A 16,665-nucleotide genomic window follows, 5' to 3' on the forward strand; every position below is an offset into this window, starting at 1 on the left:
TTTGTAATTATATATTAGCAACTATGTTGAATTGCTAGGAGGTTGTTGACATGTGACATGTTTTTCTTTGATAATTTGCATACATAAATTAATTAATATATAAATGTCATTAATGATGGTATTCTAATTCGATTCTAGTTTTTATACTAACAATCTCAAATTGAGCTTGGAATGATGAACAAGATTGAAGACAGGGTGTGGTCAAGGTAACAAGTATGTGATCGAAAAAATGGGGCTAAAATCACACACCACATAGTTAAAATTTATCATTTTATCATTTTCTTAAAATTTGTGTGCATGTATGCTTGTGAAAAATCTTTAAATTGATTAAAGAGAGAATATAATTTTACATTATATAATAATAATAATAATTTCAAAATATTCCATTTCTAATATTAATTTTGATTTTTTTGTGTTCTTTTAAAAAGAAATATAATAACTAAAATAGTAAAATTGTGCCGAAAGTGAATTGCTAAATTTATCTTGTTTGATCTATATAAAAAAATAGAAATAATCATTTATTTAAAATATAATAAATTGTTTTTAAAAAACTAATTGCAATTATTTATGTGAATGAAGGTAGTTGAATTTGCCAATAGTGGAATGTTGTGATGGTTAAGTTGTTGCATTGTTATCCTTTCCATCAAGGTTCAAATCTAATGGGGATGAGGTCTACCATTTGTGGCCTCACTGGTTCATAGCTCCAAGTCAAAGCGTTTACCCCTCTTTTAAAAAAAATAAAAAATAAAGGTAGTTGAAATTGTAAGTAAAAATTGAGCTAGACTCCTTTTCTTAATTACCTATTAGAAATGCAGAGTTAAGATTTTAACAAGATGGTAGTGACCATTAATAATTTGTTGAACTTTAAGATAACTCACCCATATATGGGTTGATAGGGAGAGATCTTTTTTTATCAAACTTGGAAGTTACAAACCTTAGTGGGAGCAGGCTGACACTTGTCATCCAAGAAATTTAATTAAAAAAGGGAAATAATTGTAGAGGGAACACACACAAGGAAGTACTAGAAAAAGAAAGAAATTGATTCAAGCAGAGAAAGAATTCCAAGTTTCTTTGTTCTCGCCATTTTTTATATCTTAGAAATAACTTTGAAAGATTTATTTTGATATAAATATAGTAAAAAGAATGGATAATATTTGGCTTATAACATCATCAATAGATTTTAATTTGCATCACAAGTAAAATAACATGTTTACCCTTTTGTTGAGCTTGTTTGGTTTATGGTTTCTTTTAGAGAAAGGTGTTTTAGTTTTTGATATTAAGGCAACTAAAAGCAACGGGTTGGCTCTTAATAACATAACAACGGGAGACTCATTAACAACAAAAAATTAATTCACAGTCTCCACATGCAATATAAAAAAACTCATTCCCACAAAATCTACTAAGCCAATTATCTAGCTTAACACTAATATTGTTCATAGCAATATCCATCTTGAAAACTATACTAATAAAATTAATCCTAAAATTACGATAAAAGTTTTTAAAACCATAAAGGGCCATGTATGACCGGTCCAAAGAATTCACAATTGGGACATCCTAATAGATCCACAACACTATAAACAAAGCACAATAAATTAAAGAAAAAGTCTAATTTTATGCCAAACCCTTCCCTGGTCACAATAAGAGGATCCTTTTCCAATCATCAACCATAAATTCATATAGTTTCTTATAATTTCCACCCTCCAATGTTGCATCCTCTTTATCATGTTGTAGGAGTTGTGGCATAGTAGCTACACCATGCATAACCTTCACAACAAATTTTGTGAGTGTGTTGAAGCTCTCACCTAAGGAGGCAACATTAACCTCTATGGAGTCAATATCATTTATGGCTTTCTCCATAGTATTCTCTAGATCATAGAAACCAACACACTTTCCCTTAGGCTTATTAGAATCATTGACTTGTGGATAGTAGGGTTAAAAGAAACCTTTTATTTTATTTTTGTCATGGCATCCATCAAGAAAGTAGTAGTCATAGGGGAGGTGTCATTTATTGTAATGTTCCCAACAACACACCAGAGTTTTTCCCGAGAGAAAGACCCAAGGGAAAGTACCCAAAAGAAACACTCAGGGGAAAATACCAAGGAAAAGTATGTGATGGAGAACAACTAAGGAAAGTACTCAAGGGAAACACTAGAGAGAAAATACCAGATGGAGAACCCTTGAGAAAAGTACCTGATGGAGAACACCTAAGAAAAGTACCCAATGGAGAACACCTGAGGAAAGTACCTGATGGATAGAAAACTCAAGGGGAAGTACCCAATGAAAGTACCATATGGAGAACACTTGAGGGAAGTACCTGAGGGAAAGTAACCACTAGAGAACACTTAAGGAAAGTACCAAATGGAGAACACTAGAGGGAAGTACCAAAGGGAAACTATTCATTAGAGAACACTTGAGGAGAGGGAACCACCTGAGGGAAAACTCTAATGCCATGGTAATACTTGAAAAATGTCATAGTAATGTTTGAAGAATGTGACAAAGGGAGTGAGCTAGAGATGACAAAGGGAAGATATAATTTACTGAATACACCAAACAATAGCCAAACACAAAAGAATACACCAATACAAAGATACAATAATTTATTGCTGAAACTCAAAATATTGCATTTGCAAAACAAAGATGGTGATCTAATTTACCAAATCTGAGCCAAGAAATACAAAGACAAAATAGGGCGAGGGTTGAATCCCACTGAAACTAGAAAAGCCAAGTAGGGAAGATCTACCACCTTTGAAATGGCGAACAATACTAAATTCCAATAGGGATTCATAGTACAAAGAAATATTCCAAATCACATATCAACCACTATCTACATGTCTTATAGATGAGGGTTTACAAAGAGAGATGATTGTAGCACCTATAGATGAAATAAAAAGTTAAAAATAGGCCCCTTTATTAAATAATTTAAGGTCCAATAATATTATTTAATTTTTGGGATGATTAATTATTTAAAGTATTTTAATAAATTGGGGATATTACAAATCCTCACTACCCAAAGATTGCTTGTCCTCAAGCAATATGCAAACTCTAGGATCCTAAGCCATGTGTGAACGTGAATAGCTATATCTGTTGGAAACTCCATGCTTCCTTAGGATCACATTAGCATAATCAAATTCAATTGAGATAAGTAAACCACCATTAGGCATTCCTTGTGCCAGTCTAATATAAACAATGTTATGTCTAGAATGACTAGGATTCCATGGAAGCCAATCATAAAACACATCACAGCTCCAACACTACTACATTTAACATCATTTTTCGACCAAAAATTTCAACCATCAACTAAATAAATTTAGGGTGGTCAAAATGTAAAGACAAAATTTCATTTTTTTACATATAAGACCTGTGTTGGTCAAAATTTAGACCAACACAGGGCTTATACATCCGCAAAGTTAAAAAAACATTTGCCCTATTATGTCTTTCACACCCGATTTCATTTGACATTTTCTCTGCATTTTCACATGGTTATCTCTGGGTATGTGTAGGATCATGGTGTACCAAACTATGGCCTTAAGTGGCAGTGAAAAATTAGAAAATCAAGGTTATGTCAACTTGACACATAATTTTAAAGTGGTTATGGACTTTATATCAAAAAGTTGTAAGAAAATAATCTGTAAGAAATTGAATGTAGTTTCTAAACTACTAGGCCTTATCAGGAGAAAAAAAAATTGATTGGTCAAAAGGTTGAATTTTAATGCAGTACTACAAAAATTTCAGGGCAAAAATAAAAAGTACGTGTATGTCTGACCACCTTAATCAAAATCAAATGATAATATTTTTTTAATATAATTATAGATATGAAAATTTGACTCATACCCGGATGTGACGCATATTTTTTGGTATTTTTATTCCAAATAAATAATTAAATATGAATTTTTTACAAAAACTTTTTCGAAAAAAAAAGTCCCGTGTCTGACCTCCTTAATTAATAGAAAATTTTACCAAATTTAATTTAATTTTATTTTTTCTTATACTAGGCGAAGCATAGAATGTGACGCAACTTTTAGATTTAAAAAATGTTATACCATTTGAAAATTATAGCTGTTTTTCAATCAGTATGTCAATCAGCACTTTACAATAATCTTCATTGATAATTAACTAATAAATAGTTATCGATCTTAGAATTTGATAGAAATTATATTGATGGAATCTTTAGAGTGATATTAAAAAACCCTTTTCATTTCATTCAATTTCAATCAAAATAACATTGTCAGACGACTACCCGAAGTCTGAGTATCACTAAAACCCTCTTCAAACACGTCTTTTGGGTTGACCGGGTAGGCTTGGTAAATACCAAGCCTAATTGGATATCGGATTTGAAATCGGATATCGGATTTCAAATCGGATATCCGATATGGCTAGGTGAATTTTGGTGAGAAATTTGAAATCCCAACCCATTTTGGAGGGAAAACCGGATTTAAGACTTATAGCTTATGATTTATAAATTATTTTTGTTATATTACTATGTAAATATGTATTATAATATATTATATATATATATTATAACGTAATGTAAAGATATAACATATAATATATTAATATATAATAATATATTATGTTATTCTCATTATAATCTATAAATATAATTTATATTATTATTATTTTTACTAAATATAATAACGTAATATATATATATTATATATATAAGTATGTTATTAATATATATATATATATATATATAATAACGTAATATTTTTATTAAATATAATAAAGTAATATATATTTAATAACGTAATATTTTTATTAAATATAATAACCTTATATATATATATATGTTATTAATATATATAATAACGTAATATATATATATATATATATATATATATATATATATATATATATATATATATATATATATATATATATATAAGTATGTTATTAATATATACATAATAACGTAATATTTTTATTAAATATAATAAAGTTATATATGTATGTGTGTGTGTGTGTTATTAATATATATAATAACATAATATTTTATAGCTTATAATTTATAAATTTTTTTTTTATATTACTATGTAAATATGTATTATAATATATATATATATATATATATATATATATATATATAATAACGTAATGTAAAGATATAACATATAATATATTATGTTATTCTCATTATAATCTATAAATATAATTTATATTATTATTATTTTTACTAAAGATAATAACGTAATATATATATATATATATATATATATATATATATATATATATATATATATATATATATATATATATATATATATATATATATATATATATATATAAGTATGTTATTAATATATATATATAATAACGTAATATTTTTATTAAATATAATAACCATATATATATAGATATATAGATGTGTGTGTGTGTGTGTGTGTTATTAATATATATTATTATATTAATATGTATGTTATTAATATATATGTATATTATTAATATATATGAGTCAAAGGGGGTCATAGGTTGACCTATGACCCCCTTCAACCCATTACATAACAACATATGTCCCTAGGGGTCCTAGGAACCCTAGTGACATATTAGAATCGTTCTTATGGGTCGAAGGAGGTCATAGGTTGACCTATGAACCCTTTCGACGCATTACATTACGACATATGTCCCTAGGGGTCCTAAGACCCCTAAGGACATATTAGAATCATTCTTATGGGTCAAAGGGGGCCATAGGTTGACCTATGACCTCATTCAACCCATTAAATGATGACATATGTCCCTAGGGGTCTAGGACCCATAGGGACATATTAGAATCATTCTTATGGGTCAAAGGGGGCCATAGGTCAACCTATGACCCCCTTCGACCCATTAAATGATGACATATGTCCCTAAGGGTCCTAGGACCCCTAAGGACATATTAGAATCGTCCATATGGGTCAAAGGGCGTCATAGGTTGACCTATGACCCCCTTTGACCCATTACATGACGACATATGTCCCTAGGGGTCCTAGCACCCCTAGGGACATATTAGAATCATTCATATGGGTTGAAGGGGCTCATAGGTTGACTTATGATCCCCTTCGACCCATTACATAATGACATATGTCCCTAGAGGTCCTAAGGCCCCTAGGGACATATTAGAATCATTCTTATGGGTCGAAGGGGGTCATAGGTTGACCTATGACCCCTTTCGACACATTACATGATGACATATGTCCCTAGGGGTCTTGGGACCCCTAGGGACATATTATAATCGTTCATATGGGTCAAAGGGGGTCATAGGTTGACCTATGACACCCTTCAACCCATTACATGAAGACAATTGTCCCTAGGGTTCCTAAGACCTCTAAGGACATATTAGAATCGTTCATATGGGTCAAAGGAGGTCATAGGGTGACCTAGGATCCCCTTCGACCCATTAAACGATGACATATATCCCTAGAGGTTCTAGGACCCGTAGGGACATGCTAGAATTATTCATATGGATCAAAGGAGATCATAGGTTGTCCTATGAACCCCTTCGACCCATTAAATGATGACATATGTCCCTAGGGGTCCTAGGACCCATAGGGATATATTAAAATTGTTCATATGGATCAAAGGGAGTCATAGGCTGACCTATGACCCCGTTCGATCCATTAAATGATGACATATGTCCCTAAGGATCCTAGGACGCCTAGAGACATATTATAATTGTTCATATGTGTCAAAGGAGGTCATACGTTGATCTATGACCCCCTTTGACTCATTACATGACAACATATGTCCTGAGGACCCTTAGGGACATAAGAGAATAATTTTTATGGGTCAAAGGGGGTCACAGGTTGACCTAAGACCCCATTCGATACATTACATGACGACATATGTCCCTAGGGGTCCTAGGTCCCCTAGTGACATATTAGAATCGTTCATATGGGTTGAAGGGGGTCATAGGTTGACCAATGATCCCTTTCAACACATTAAATGACGATATATGTCCCTAGGGGTCCTAGGACCACTAGGGACATATTAGAATTGTTCATATGGGTCAAAGGGGGTCATAGATTGACCTATGACCCCCTTTGACTCATTACATGATGACATATGTCCCTACGACCCCTAGGGACATATAAGAATCGTTCTTATGGGTCAAAGGGGATCATAGGTTGACCTATGACCCCCTTCAATGCATTACATGATGACATATGTCCCTAGGGGTCCTAGGACCCCTAGAGAAATATTAGAATCGTTCTTACAGGTCAAAGGTTGTCATAGGGTGACCTATGACACCCTTCAACCCATTACATGACGACATATGTCTCTAGGGGTGCTAGGACCTCTAGAGACATATTAGAATCATTTTTATGGGTCAAACAGGGTCATAGGTCAACCTATGACCCCTTTTGACCCATTACATGATGACATATGTCCCTAGGGGTCCTAAGACCCCTAGGGACATATTAGAATGCTTCTTATGGGTCAAAGGGGGTCATAGGTTGACCTATGACCCCCTTCGACAAATTACATAATGACATATGTCCAAAGGGGTCATAGGAACCTTAGAGACATATAAGAATCATTCTTATGGGTTAACGGGAGTCATAGGTTGACCTATGACCCCCTTTAACCCTTTACATGATGACATATGTCCCTAGGGGTCTTAGGACCCCTAGGGACATATTAGAATCGTTCTTATGGGTCAAAGGGGGTCATAGGGTGACCTATGACAGCCTTCAACCCATTACATGATGACATATGTCCCTAGGGGTCCTAGGACCTCTAGGGACATATTAGAATCATTCTTATGGGTCAAATGGGGTCATTGGTCAACCTATGACCTCTTTTGACCTATTACATGATGACATATGTCCCTACGGATCATAGGACACCTAGGGACATATTAGAATTGTTCATATGGGTAAAAGGGGGTCATAGGTTGACTTATGACCCTAATTGACCCATTAAATGACGACATATATCACTAGGGCTCCTAGGACCCCTAGGGACATATTAGAATTGTTCATTTGGGTCAAAGGAGGTCATAGGTTGACCTATGACCCCCTTCGACCCATTAAATGATGACATATGTCCCTAGGGGTCCTAGGACCCCTAGGGACATATTAGAATTGTTCATATGGGTCAAAGGGGGTCATAGGTTGACCTATGACCTCCTTTGAACCATTACATGATGACATATGTCCCTAGGACCCCTAGGGACATATGAGAATCGTTCTTATGGGTCAAAGGGTGTCATAGGTTGATCTACGACCCCCTTCGACACATTACATGTCGACATATCTCCTTATGGATCCTAGGGCCCCTAGAGACATATTAGAATCATTCATATGGGTCGAAGGGGGTCATAGGTTGACCTATGATTCCCTTCGACCCATTAAATGACAACATTTGTCCCTAGGGGTCCTACGACCCCTAGGGACATATGAGAATCGTTCTTATGGGACAAAGGGGGTCATAGGTCATTACATGATGACATATGTCCCTAGCGGTCCTAAGACCCCTAAAGAAATATTAAAATCATTCTTATGGGTCAAAGGTGGTCATAGGTTGACCTATGACCAGCGTCGACCCATTACATGATTACATATGTCCCTAAGGGTCCTCGGAACCCTAGGGACATATTAGAATCATTCTTAGAGGTCTAAGGGGGTCATAGGTTGACCTATGACCCCCTTTGACCCATTACATGATGAAATATGTCCCTAAGAGTCATACGACCTCTTAGGGACATATTAGAATGCTTCTTATGGGTCAAAGGGGGTGATAGGTTGACCTGTGACCCCCTTCGATGCATTACATGACGACAGATGTCCAAAGGGGTCCTAGGACCCCTAGAGACATATTAGAATCATTCTTATGGGTCAAAGGGGGTCATAGGTTGACATATGACCCCCTTCGAACCATTAAATGATGACATATGTCCCTAGGGGTCCTAGGACCCCTAGGGACATATTAGAATCATTCATATGGGTCAAAGGGCATCATAGGTTGACCTATGACCCCCGTCGACCCATTACATAATAGCATATGTCCCTAGGGGTCTTAGCACCCCTAGGGACATATTAGAATCATTCATATTAGTCAAAGGGGGTCATAGGTTGACTTATAATCCCCTTCAACCCATTACATAATGACATATGTCCCTAGAGGTCCTAGGACCCCTAGGGACATATTAGAATCATTCTTATGGGTCAAAGGTGGTCATAGGTTGACCTATGACCCGCTTCGACACATTACATGATGACATATGTCCTTAGGGGTCCTCGAAACCCTAGGGACATATTAGAATTGTTCTTATGGGTCAAAGGGGGTCATAGGTTGACAATTGACCCACTTCGACACATTACATGATGACATATGTTCCTAGGGGTCCTAGGACCCCTAAGAACATGTAAGAATGCATCATATGGATCAAAGGGTGTCATAGGTTTAAATGATGACATATGTACATAGGAGTCCCATGACACCTAGGGACATATTGCAATCATTCTTATGGGTCAAAGGCGGTCATAGGTTGACCTATGATCCCCTTCGACCCATTAAATGATAATATATGTTCCTAGGGGTCCTAGGACCCCCAAGGACATATTAGAATCGTTCTTATGGGTCAAAGGGGGTCATAGGTTGACCTATGACCCCTTTCGACCAATTACATGATCACATATGTCCCTAGGGGTCCTAGGACCCCTAGGGACATATTAGAATCGTTCTTATGGGTCAAAGGGGCTCATAGGGTGACCTATGACCCCCTTTGACCCATTAGATGATGACATATGTCCTTATCGGTCAAAGGGGGTCATAGGTTGACTTATGACCCTCTTCGACACATTACATGATGACATATGTCCCTAGCGGTCCTAGGACACCTAGGGACATATTAGAATGCTTCATATGGGCCAAAGGGTGTCATAGGTTGACCTATGACCTCCTTCAACCCTTTAAATGATGACATATATAGCAAAGGGTCCTAGGACCCCTAGGGACGTATTAGAATCGTTCATATGGGTCAAAGGGGGTCATAAGGTGACCTATCGCCCTCTTCGACCAATTACATGACGACATATGTCCCTAGGCTTCCTAGGACCCCTAGGGACATATAAGAATCGTTCTTATGGGTCTAAGGGGGTCATAGGTTGACCTATGACCCCCTTCGATCCATTACATGATGACATATGTCCCTAAGGGGTCCTAAGAACCCTAGAGACATATTAGAATCGTTCTTATGGGTCAAAGGGGCCCATTGGGGCACTTATGATCCCCTTTGACCTATTAAATGATGACATATGTTCTTAGGGGTCCTAGGACCCCTAGGTAGATATTAGAATCATTTTTATGGGTCGAAGAGGGTCATAAATCAACCTATGAGCCACTTTGACCCATATGAACAATTCTACTATGTCCCTAGGGATCGTAGGACCCCTAGGGACATATGTCATCATGTAATGGGTCGAAGGGGGTCATAGGTCAAACTATGACCCCATTTGACCCATATGAACAATTCTAATATGTCCCTAGGGGTCCTAAGACACCTAGGGACATATGTCATCATGTAATCTGTCGAAGGGTGTCATAGGGGTCATAGTTCAACCTATGATGCCCTTGAATCCATAAGAATGATTCTAATATGTCTCTAGGGGTCCTAGGACCGCTAGGGACATATGTCGTCATTTAAAGGGTCAAAGGGGGTCATAGGACAACGTATGACCTCCTTTGACCCATAAGAATGATTCTAATATGTTCCTAGGGGTCCTAGGACTGCTAGGTACATATGTCATCATTTAATAGGTCAAAGGGGGTCATAGGTCAACCTATGACCCCCTTTGACCCATATGAAGCATTCTAATATGTTCGTAGGGGTCCTAGGATCCCTAAGGACATATGTCGTCATGTAATGGTTCAAAGGGGGTCATAGGTCACCCTATGACCCCTTTTGACCCATAAGAACAATTCTAATATGTCCCTAGGGGTCCTAGGACCCCTAGGGACATATCTTATCATTTAATGGGTAAAAGGGGGTCATAGGTCATCATATGACCCCGTTTGACCCATATGAAGCATTCTAATATGTCCCTAAGGGTCTTAGGACCCCCAGGGACATATGTCATCATGTAATGTGTCGAAGGTGGTCTTAGTGTAACCTATGACCCCCTTTGACCCATAAGAATGATTCTAATATGTCCCTAGTGGTCCTAGGACCCCTAGGGATATATGTCGTCATTTAATGGGTCGAAGGGGGTCATAGATCAACCTATGACACCTTTTGACCCATATGAAGCATTCTAATATGTCCCTAAGTGTCCTAGGACCCCTAGGGACATATGTCATCATTTAATGGGTTGATGGGGGTCATAGGTCACCCTATGACCCCCTTTGACCCATAAGAACGATTCTAATATCTCCTTGGGGGTCCTAGGACTCCTAGGGACATATGTCATCATGTAATTGGTCGAAGGGGGTCATAGGTCAACCTATGACCCCCTTTGACCCATAAGAATGATTCTAATATGTCCCTAGGGGTCCTAGGACCCCTAAGGACATATGTCATCTTTTAATGGGTCGGAGGGGGTCATAGGTCAACCTATGACCCCCTTTGACCCATATGAAGCATTCTAATATGTTCGTAGGGGTCCTAGGATCTCTAAAGACATATGTCGTCATGTAATGGTTCGAGGGGGGTCATAGGTCACCCTATAACCCCCTTTGACCCATAAGAACAATTCTAATATGTCCCTAGGGGTCCTAGGACCCCTAGGGACATATCTTATCATTTAATGGGTAAAAGGGGGTCATAGGTCATCATATGACCCCATTTGACCCATATGAAGAATTCTAATATGTCCCTAAGGGTCTTAGGACCCCTAGGGACATATGTCATCATGTAATGTGTCGAAGGTGGTCATAGGTCAACCTATGACTCCCTTTGACCCATATGAACGATTCTAATATGTCCCTAGGGGTCCTAAGACCCCTAAGAACATATGTCATCATTTAATAGGTCGAAGGGGATCATAGGTCAACCTATGACCCCCTTTGATCCATATGAACGATTCTAATATGTCCCTACGGGTCCTAGGACCCCTAGGGACATATGCCGTCATATAATGGGTCGAAGTGAAAGATTCTAATATGTCCCTAGGGGTCCTAGGACCCCTAAGGACTATGTCATCATGTAATGGGTCGTGAACAATTCTAAGACGTTGAAAATATGTCATCATGTAATTGGTCAAAGGGGGTGATAGGTCAACCTATGACCCCATTTGACTCATAAGAATGATTCTAATATGTCCCTAGGGCTCCTAGGACCCCTAGGGACATATGTCATCATTTAATGGTTCGAAGGGGGTCATAGGTCAACCTATGACCCCCTTTGACCCATATGAACGAATCTAATATGTTCCTAGGGGTCCTAAGACCCCTAGGGACATACGTCATCATGTAATATGTCGAAGGGGGTTAGAGGTTAACCTGTGACCTCCTTTGAGCCATAAAAATGATTCTAATATGTTCCTAGGGGTCCTAGGACCCCTAGGGAGATATGTCGTCATTTGATGGGTTGAAGAGGGTCATATGTCAACCTATGACCCGCTTTGACCCATATGAAGTATTCTAATATGTCCCTAGGGGTCCTAGGACCCCTATGGACATATGTCGTCAGGTAATGGGCCGAAGGGGGTCATAGGTCACCCTATGACTCCCTTTGACCGATTAGAAGGATTCTAATTTGTCCCTAGTGGTCTAACGACCCCTAGGGACATATGTAGTCATGTAATGGGTCAAAGGTAGTTATAGGTCAACCTATGACCCCCTTTGACCCATAAGAATGATTGTAATATGTCCTTAGGGATCCTAGGACCCCTGGGGACATATGTCATCATGTAATGGGTCGAACAGGGTCATAGGTTAATCTATGACCCCCTTTAACCCATATGAATGATTCTAATATGTCCCTAGGGATCCTAGGACCCCTGGGGACATATGTCGTCATGTAATGGGTTGAAGATTCTAATATGTCCCTAGGGGTCCTAGGACCCCTAGGGATATATGTTGTCATTTAATGGGTCGAAGGGGGTCATAGGTCAACCTATGACCCCCTTTGACCCATATGAAACATTCTAATATGTCCCTAGGGGTCCTAGGACCCCTAGGGACATATGTCGTCATGTAATGGGTTAGAGGGGGTTAGAGGTCAACCTATGACCCCGTGTGATCCATAAGAATGATTGTAATATGTCCCTAGGTGTCCTAAGACCCCTAGCTATATATGTCATCATTTAATGGGTCGAAGGGGGTAATAGGTTAACCTATGACACCGTTTGACCCAAATGAAGCATTCTAATATGTCCCTAGGTGTCCTAGGACCCCTAGAGACATATGTCATCATATAATGTGTCGAAGAGGGTCATATATCAACATATGACCCCCTTTGACCCGTAAGAACGATTCTAATATGTCCTTAGGGGTCCTAGGACCCCTAGGGACATATGACATCATCTAATGGGTCGAAGGGGGTCATAGGTCACCCTATGAGCCCCTTTGACCCATAAGAATGATTCTAATATGTCCCTAGGGTCCTAGGACCCCTACAGACATATGCCATCATTTAATGGGTCAAAGAGGGTCATAGGTCAACCTATGACCCCCTTTGACCCATATGAAGCATTCTAATATGTCCCTAAGTGTCCTAGGACCCCTAGGGACATATGTCATCATGTAATGTGTCGAAGGGGGTCATAGTTCACCCTATGACCCCCTTCAAACCATATGAAAGATTCTAATATGTCCCTAGGGGTCTTAGGACCCTTAGGGACATATGTCATCGTGGAATGTGTCGAAGGGGGTCATATTTCACCCTATGATTCCCTTCGACCCATATGAATGATTCTAATATGTCCCTAGGGGTCTTAGGACCCCTAAGGACATATGTCATCGTGGAATGTGTTGAAGGTGGTCATTTGTCACCCTATGACCCCCTTCGACCTATATGAATAATTCTAATATGTCCCTAAGGGTCCTAGGACCCCTAGGGACAAATGTCATCTTGTAATATGTCGAAAGGGTTCATAGGTCATCTTGTGACCCCCTTCAACCCATATAAACTATTCTAATATGTCGCTAGGGGTCCTAGGATCCCTTAGGGACATATGTCATCATGGAATGTGTCAAAAGGGGTCATAGGTCATCCTGTGAGCCCTTTTGACCCATATAAATGACTCCACTAGAAATAATATAGTAAAAATAATAATAATATAGTATAACAATCATATATATATATATATATATATATATAAAATTTATAGATTATAATAATAATAACATAATATATTATATATTATAATTTACATATGATAATAATAATAATAATATATTATAATAGTATATATTATATTTATAGATAATAATAATAATAATAACATAATATATTATTATATATTAATAGATTATATATTATATCTTTACATTACGTTATATATATATATATATAATATAATATTATATTATTATATAATATATAGATTATATATTATATCTTTACATATTTCATAACTCAAATTAGTTATATCACTTATAAATTTGTTTTTTTCTCTAATTTTTGTCCCTTTTCCCTCCAATTTTTATGCCGCCGATATCGGATATCGGATCTCATATCAGATATCCGATATGAGATCCGATATCCTATATGAGATCTGATATCCGATCTCATATCGGATATCCGATAAGGCTTGGGCCTTACTTTCCAGGTTTGGTATCTGAATAGGTGAAAAAAAGTCAGAGCGGATTTTGAAGCGCTTTTAGACGTGTTCAAACTCTATTTTTTTCACATTGCCACTTTTTGGCACACCATGATCCTGCACATACCCCTCTGCATTTTCGCATGGTTTTCTCTGAGCCCAGTTTCATTTCAAGTTTTCTCCACCCACTTGATTAATGACGCCTACTAGCCCTGAGAATAATATGAAAGGGGGTCCTGCATTTGCATCAATATAGGGGGGGCAGAATTGTAGTTTGAAACTCTCAATATTTTCTTTCTTTCATTCTTCTTGATGTGCTCGACTTCAAAAGCACTTCCATTCACGACCTCCAATCATGCCTGCATCTCTGGTGGTCGAGTAGAGGGATTTCTCTTCGAGCATATTTCCATAGGTACATGTGTATTTTTGTTGTAGGTTTTTATGATAATATTGAAGATGGAAGTGAATACTATTACTATCATTATTCTTTTTTATGCCAAAGTTCAACCATTGTTGTGTAATATAAATGGGAGAGTCTCCGCTCAAGTGTTTTTTCATAGTGATGTTTTGATGATAAGTGTTAAAAGGAGTCTAGTTGCAAAAAGAATGTAATGTAGTTGTTGTTTCATTTTATTGAAAGTGTGTAGATGCAAATTTATCATTTGGAATGTTGGTCTATTGTAACAACTATTATACTTTTTGTTATAGTAATGAAAGAAAAGAAAGGAAATGTATATGCAGAAGCTATAGTTGTAAAAGCTTAGAAGAAATAATAATGACAAATTTTTTCTTTTATAAATATAGTTGTGTTGGTATCATATTTTTCTTGCATTTTTGTTTTAATAATACATAGTTATATTGTATCATTTAGACAACAATTTCATATTCAAAAAAAGAACAAAAAGAAAATAAAATTGAGTGTGTTTCTCTCTTCAACTCTAGAACATTCAACTTAAACATCAACACATAAAGATAATAATTTGAAATCTAGTGTGTTTAGTGCTTGGAGTTGTACCCTCAATACCTAGGCCATGTGGGCTATAAAACATGATATTCATGTGATTCTATGTTAGATGATGATGATGATAATGAATAATCACCATATACTACTAGCTCATGTAGTGATAAAAGGTCTTCAATGCACCTCTAACTACAAGTATGCCATGGAAAACTTGTGATGGAGATGACTCCTCAAACTAATAGACTATCATGGAAATTTTTTGATGAAGATGACACCTACAAATACTGGACTATCTTCAAAAACTTATGATGAAGATGGCACCTAAATTTACTAGACTATAATTAAATTGATGTACTTTGGATCCTTCACCGAAAGTCTCTATCATTTTGTTAGAAGATGATTTATCTTCTAGTTCAACCAAAAGAATCTCTCTCCTATATTTCAACATTACATTTAATTGTTGCATTGCAATTAGGTCTTCCTACAAGGGTTTCCATTTGGATGAATAACAAACTTGTTGATGTTTTAAAACTACTAAGCAACAAAATGCTTAATACCAAGATGACAATACTCACACAGTCTAAAGACTAGCCAATTCTTATTATCAATTGTATGTACACACCATTTGGGCCCAACTTCTACAAAACCAAGGGTGGGTTTCTACTCTTTTGGCTCTGCAAAACCAGGGTGGGTATACCCAGGGATGATACAAGACTAGGAAAAATGTATGAGAATTATCTTAGGTTCATTTTGATTCTCATCTCAAATTCTCCAATACATGTACAATTCTTGATACTTTAATAAACACATCCCATGTAATAGATATGGCCAAAAATCTTCTATAGGTCTGCAAATGTTCTCAGTAATAATGGCTAACTAAAGCTAAAACATTCCATAGAAACAAGTAGAGGCCAACTTTGAAGATCTACAGGAAATAAAAGTAAAGTTGATTATAATTCTACATTTTGACAATCATGTGTGACACATTTCTCTTTCAGCTGGATTAAATTTGATCAGTGCCTA

Source organism: Cupressus sempervirens, chromosome 4 (genome assembly GCF_028749045.1).
Source record: "Cupressus sempervirens isolate cs-2001-9-10 chromosome 4, ASM2874904v1, whole genome shotgun sequence".
NCBI classification, from domain to species: Eukaryota; Viridiplantae; Streptophyta; class Pinopsida; order Cupressales; family Cupressaceae; genus Cupressus; species Cupressus sempervirens.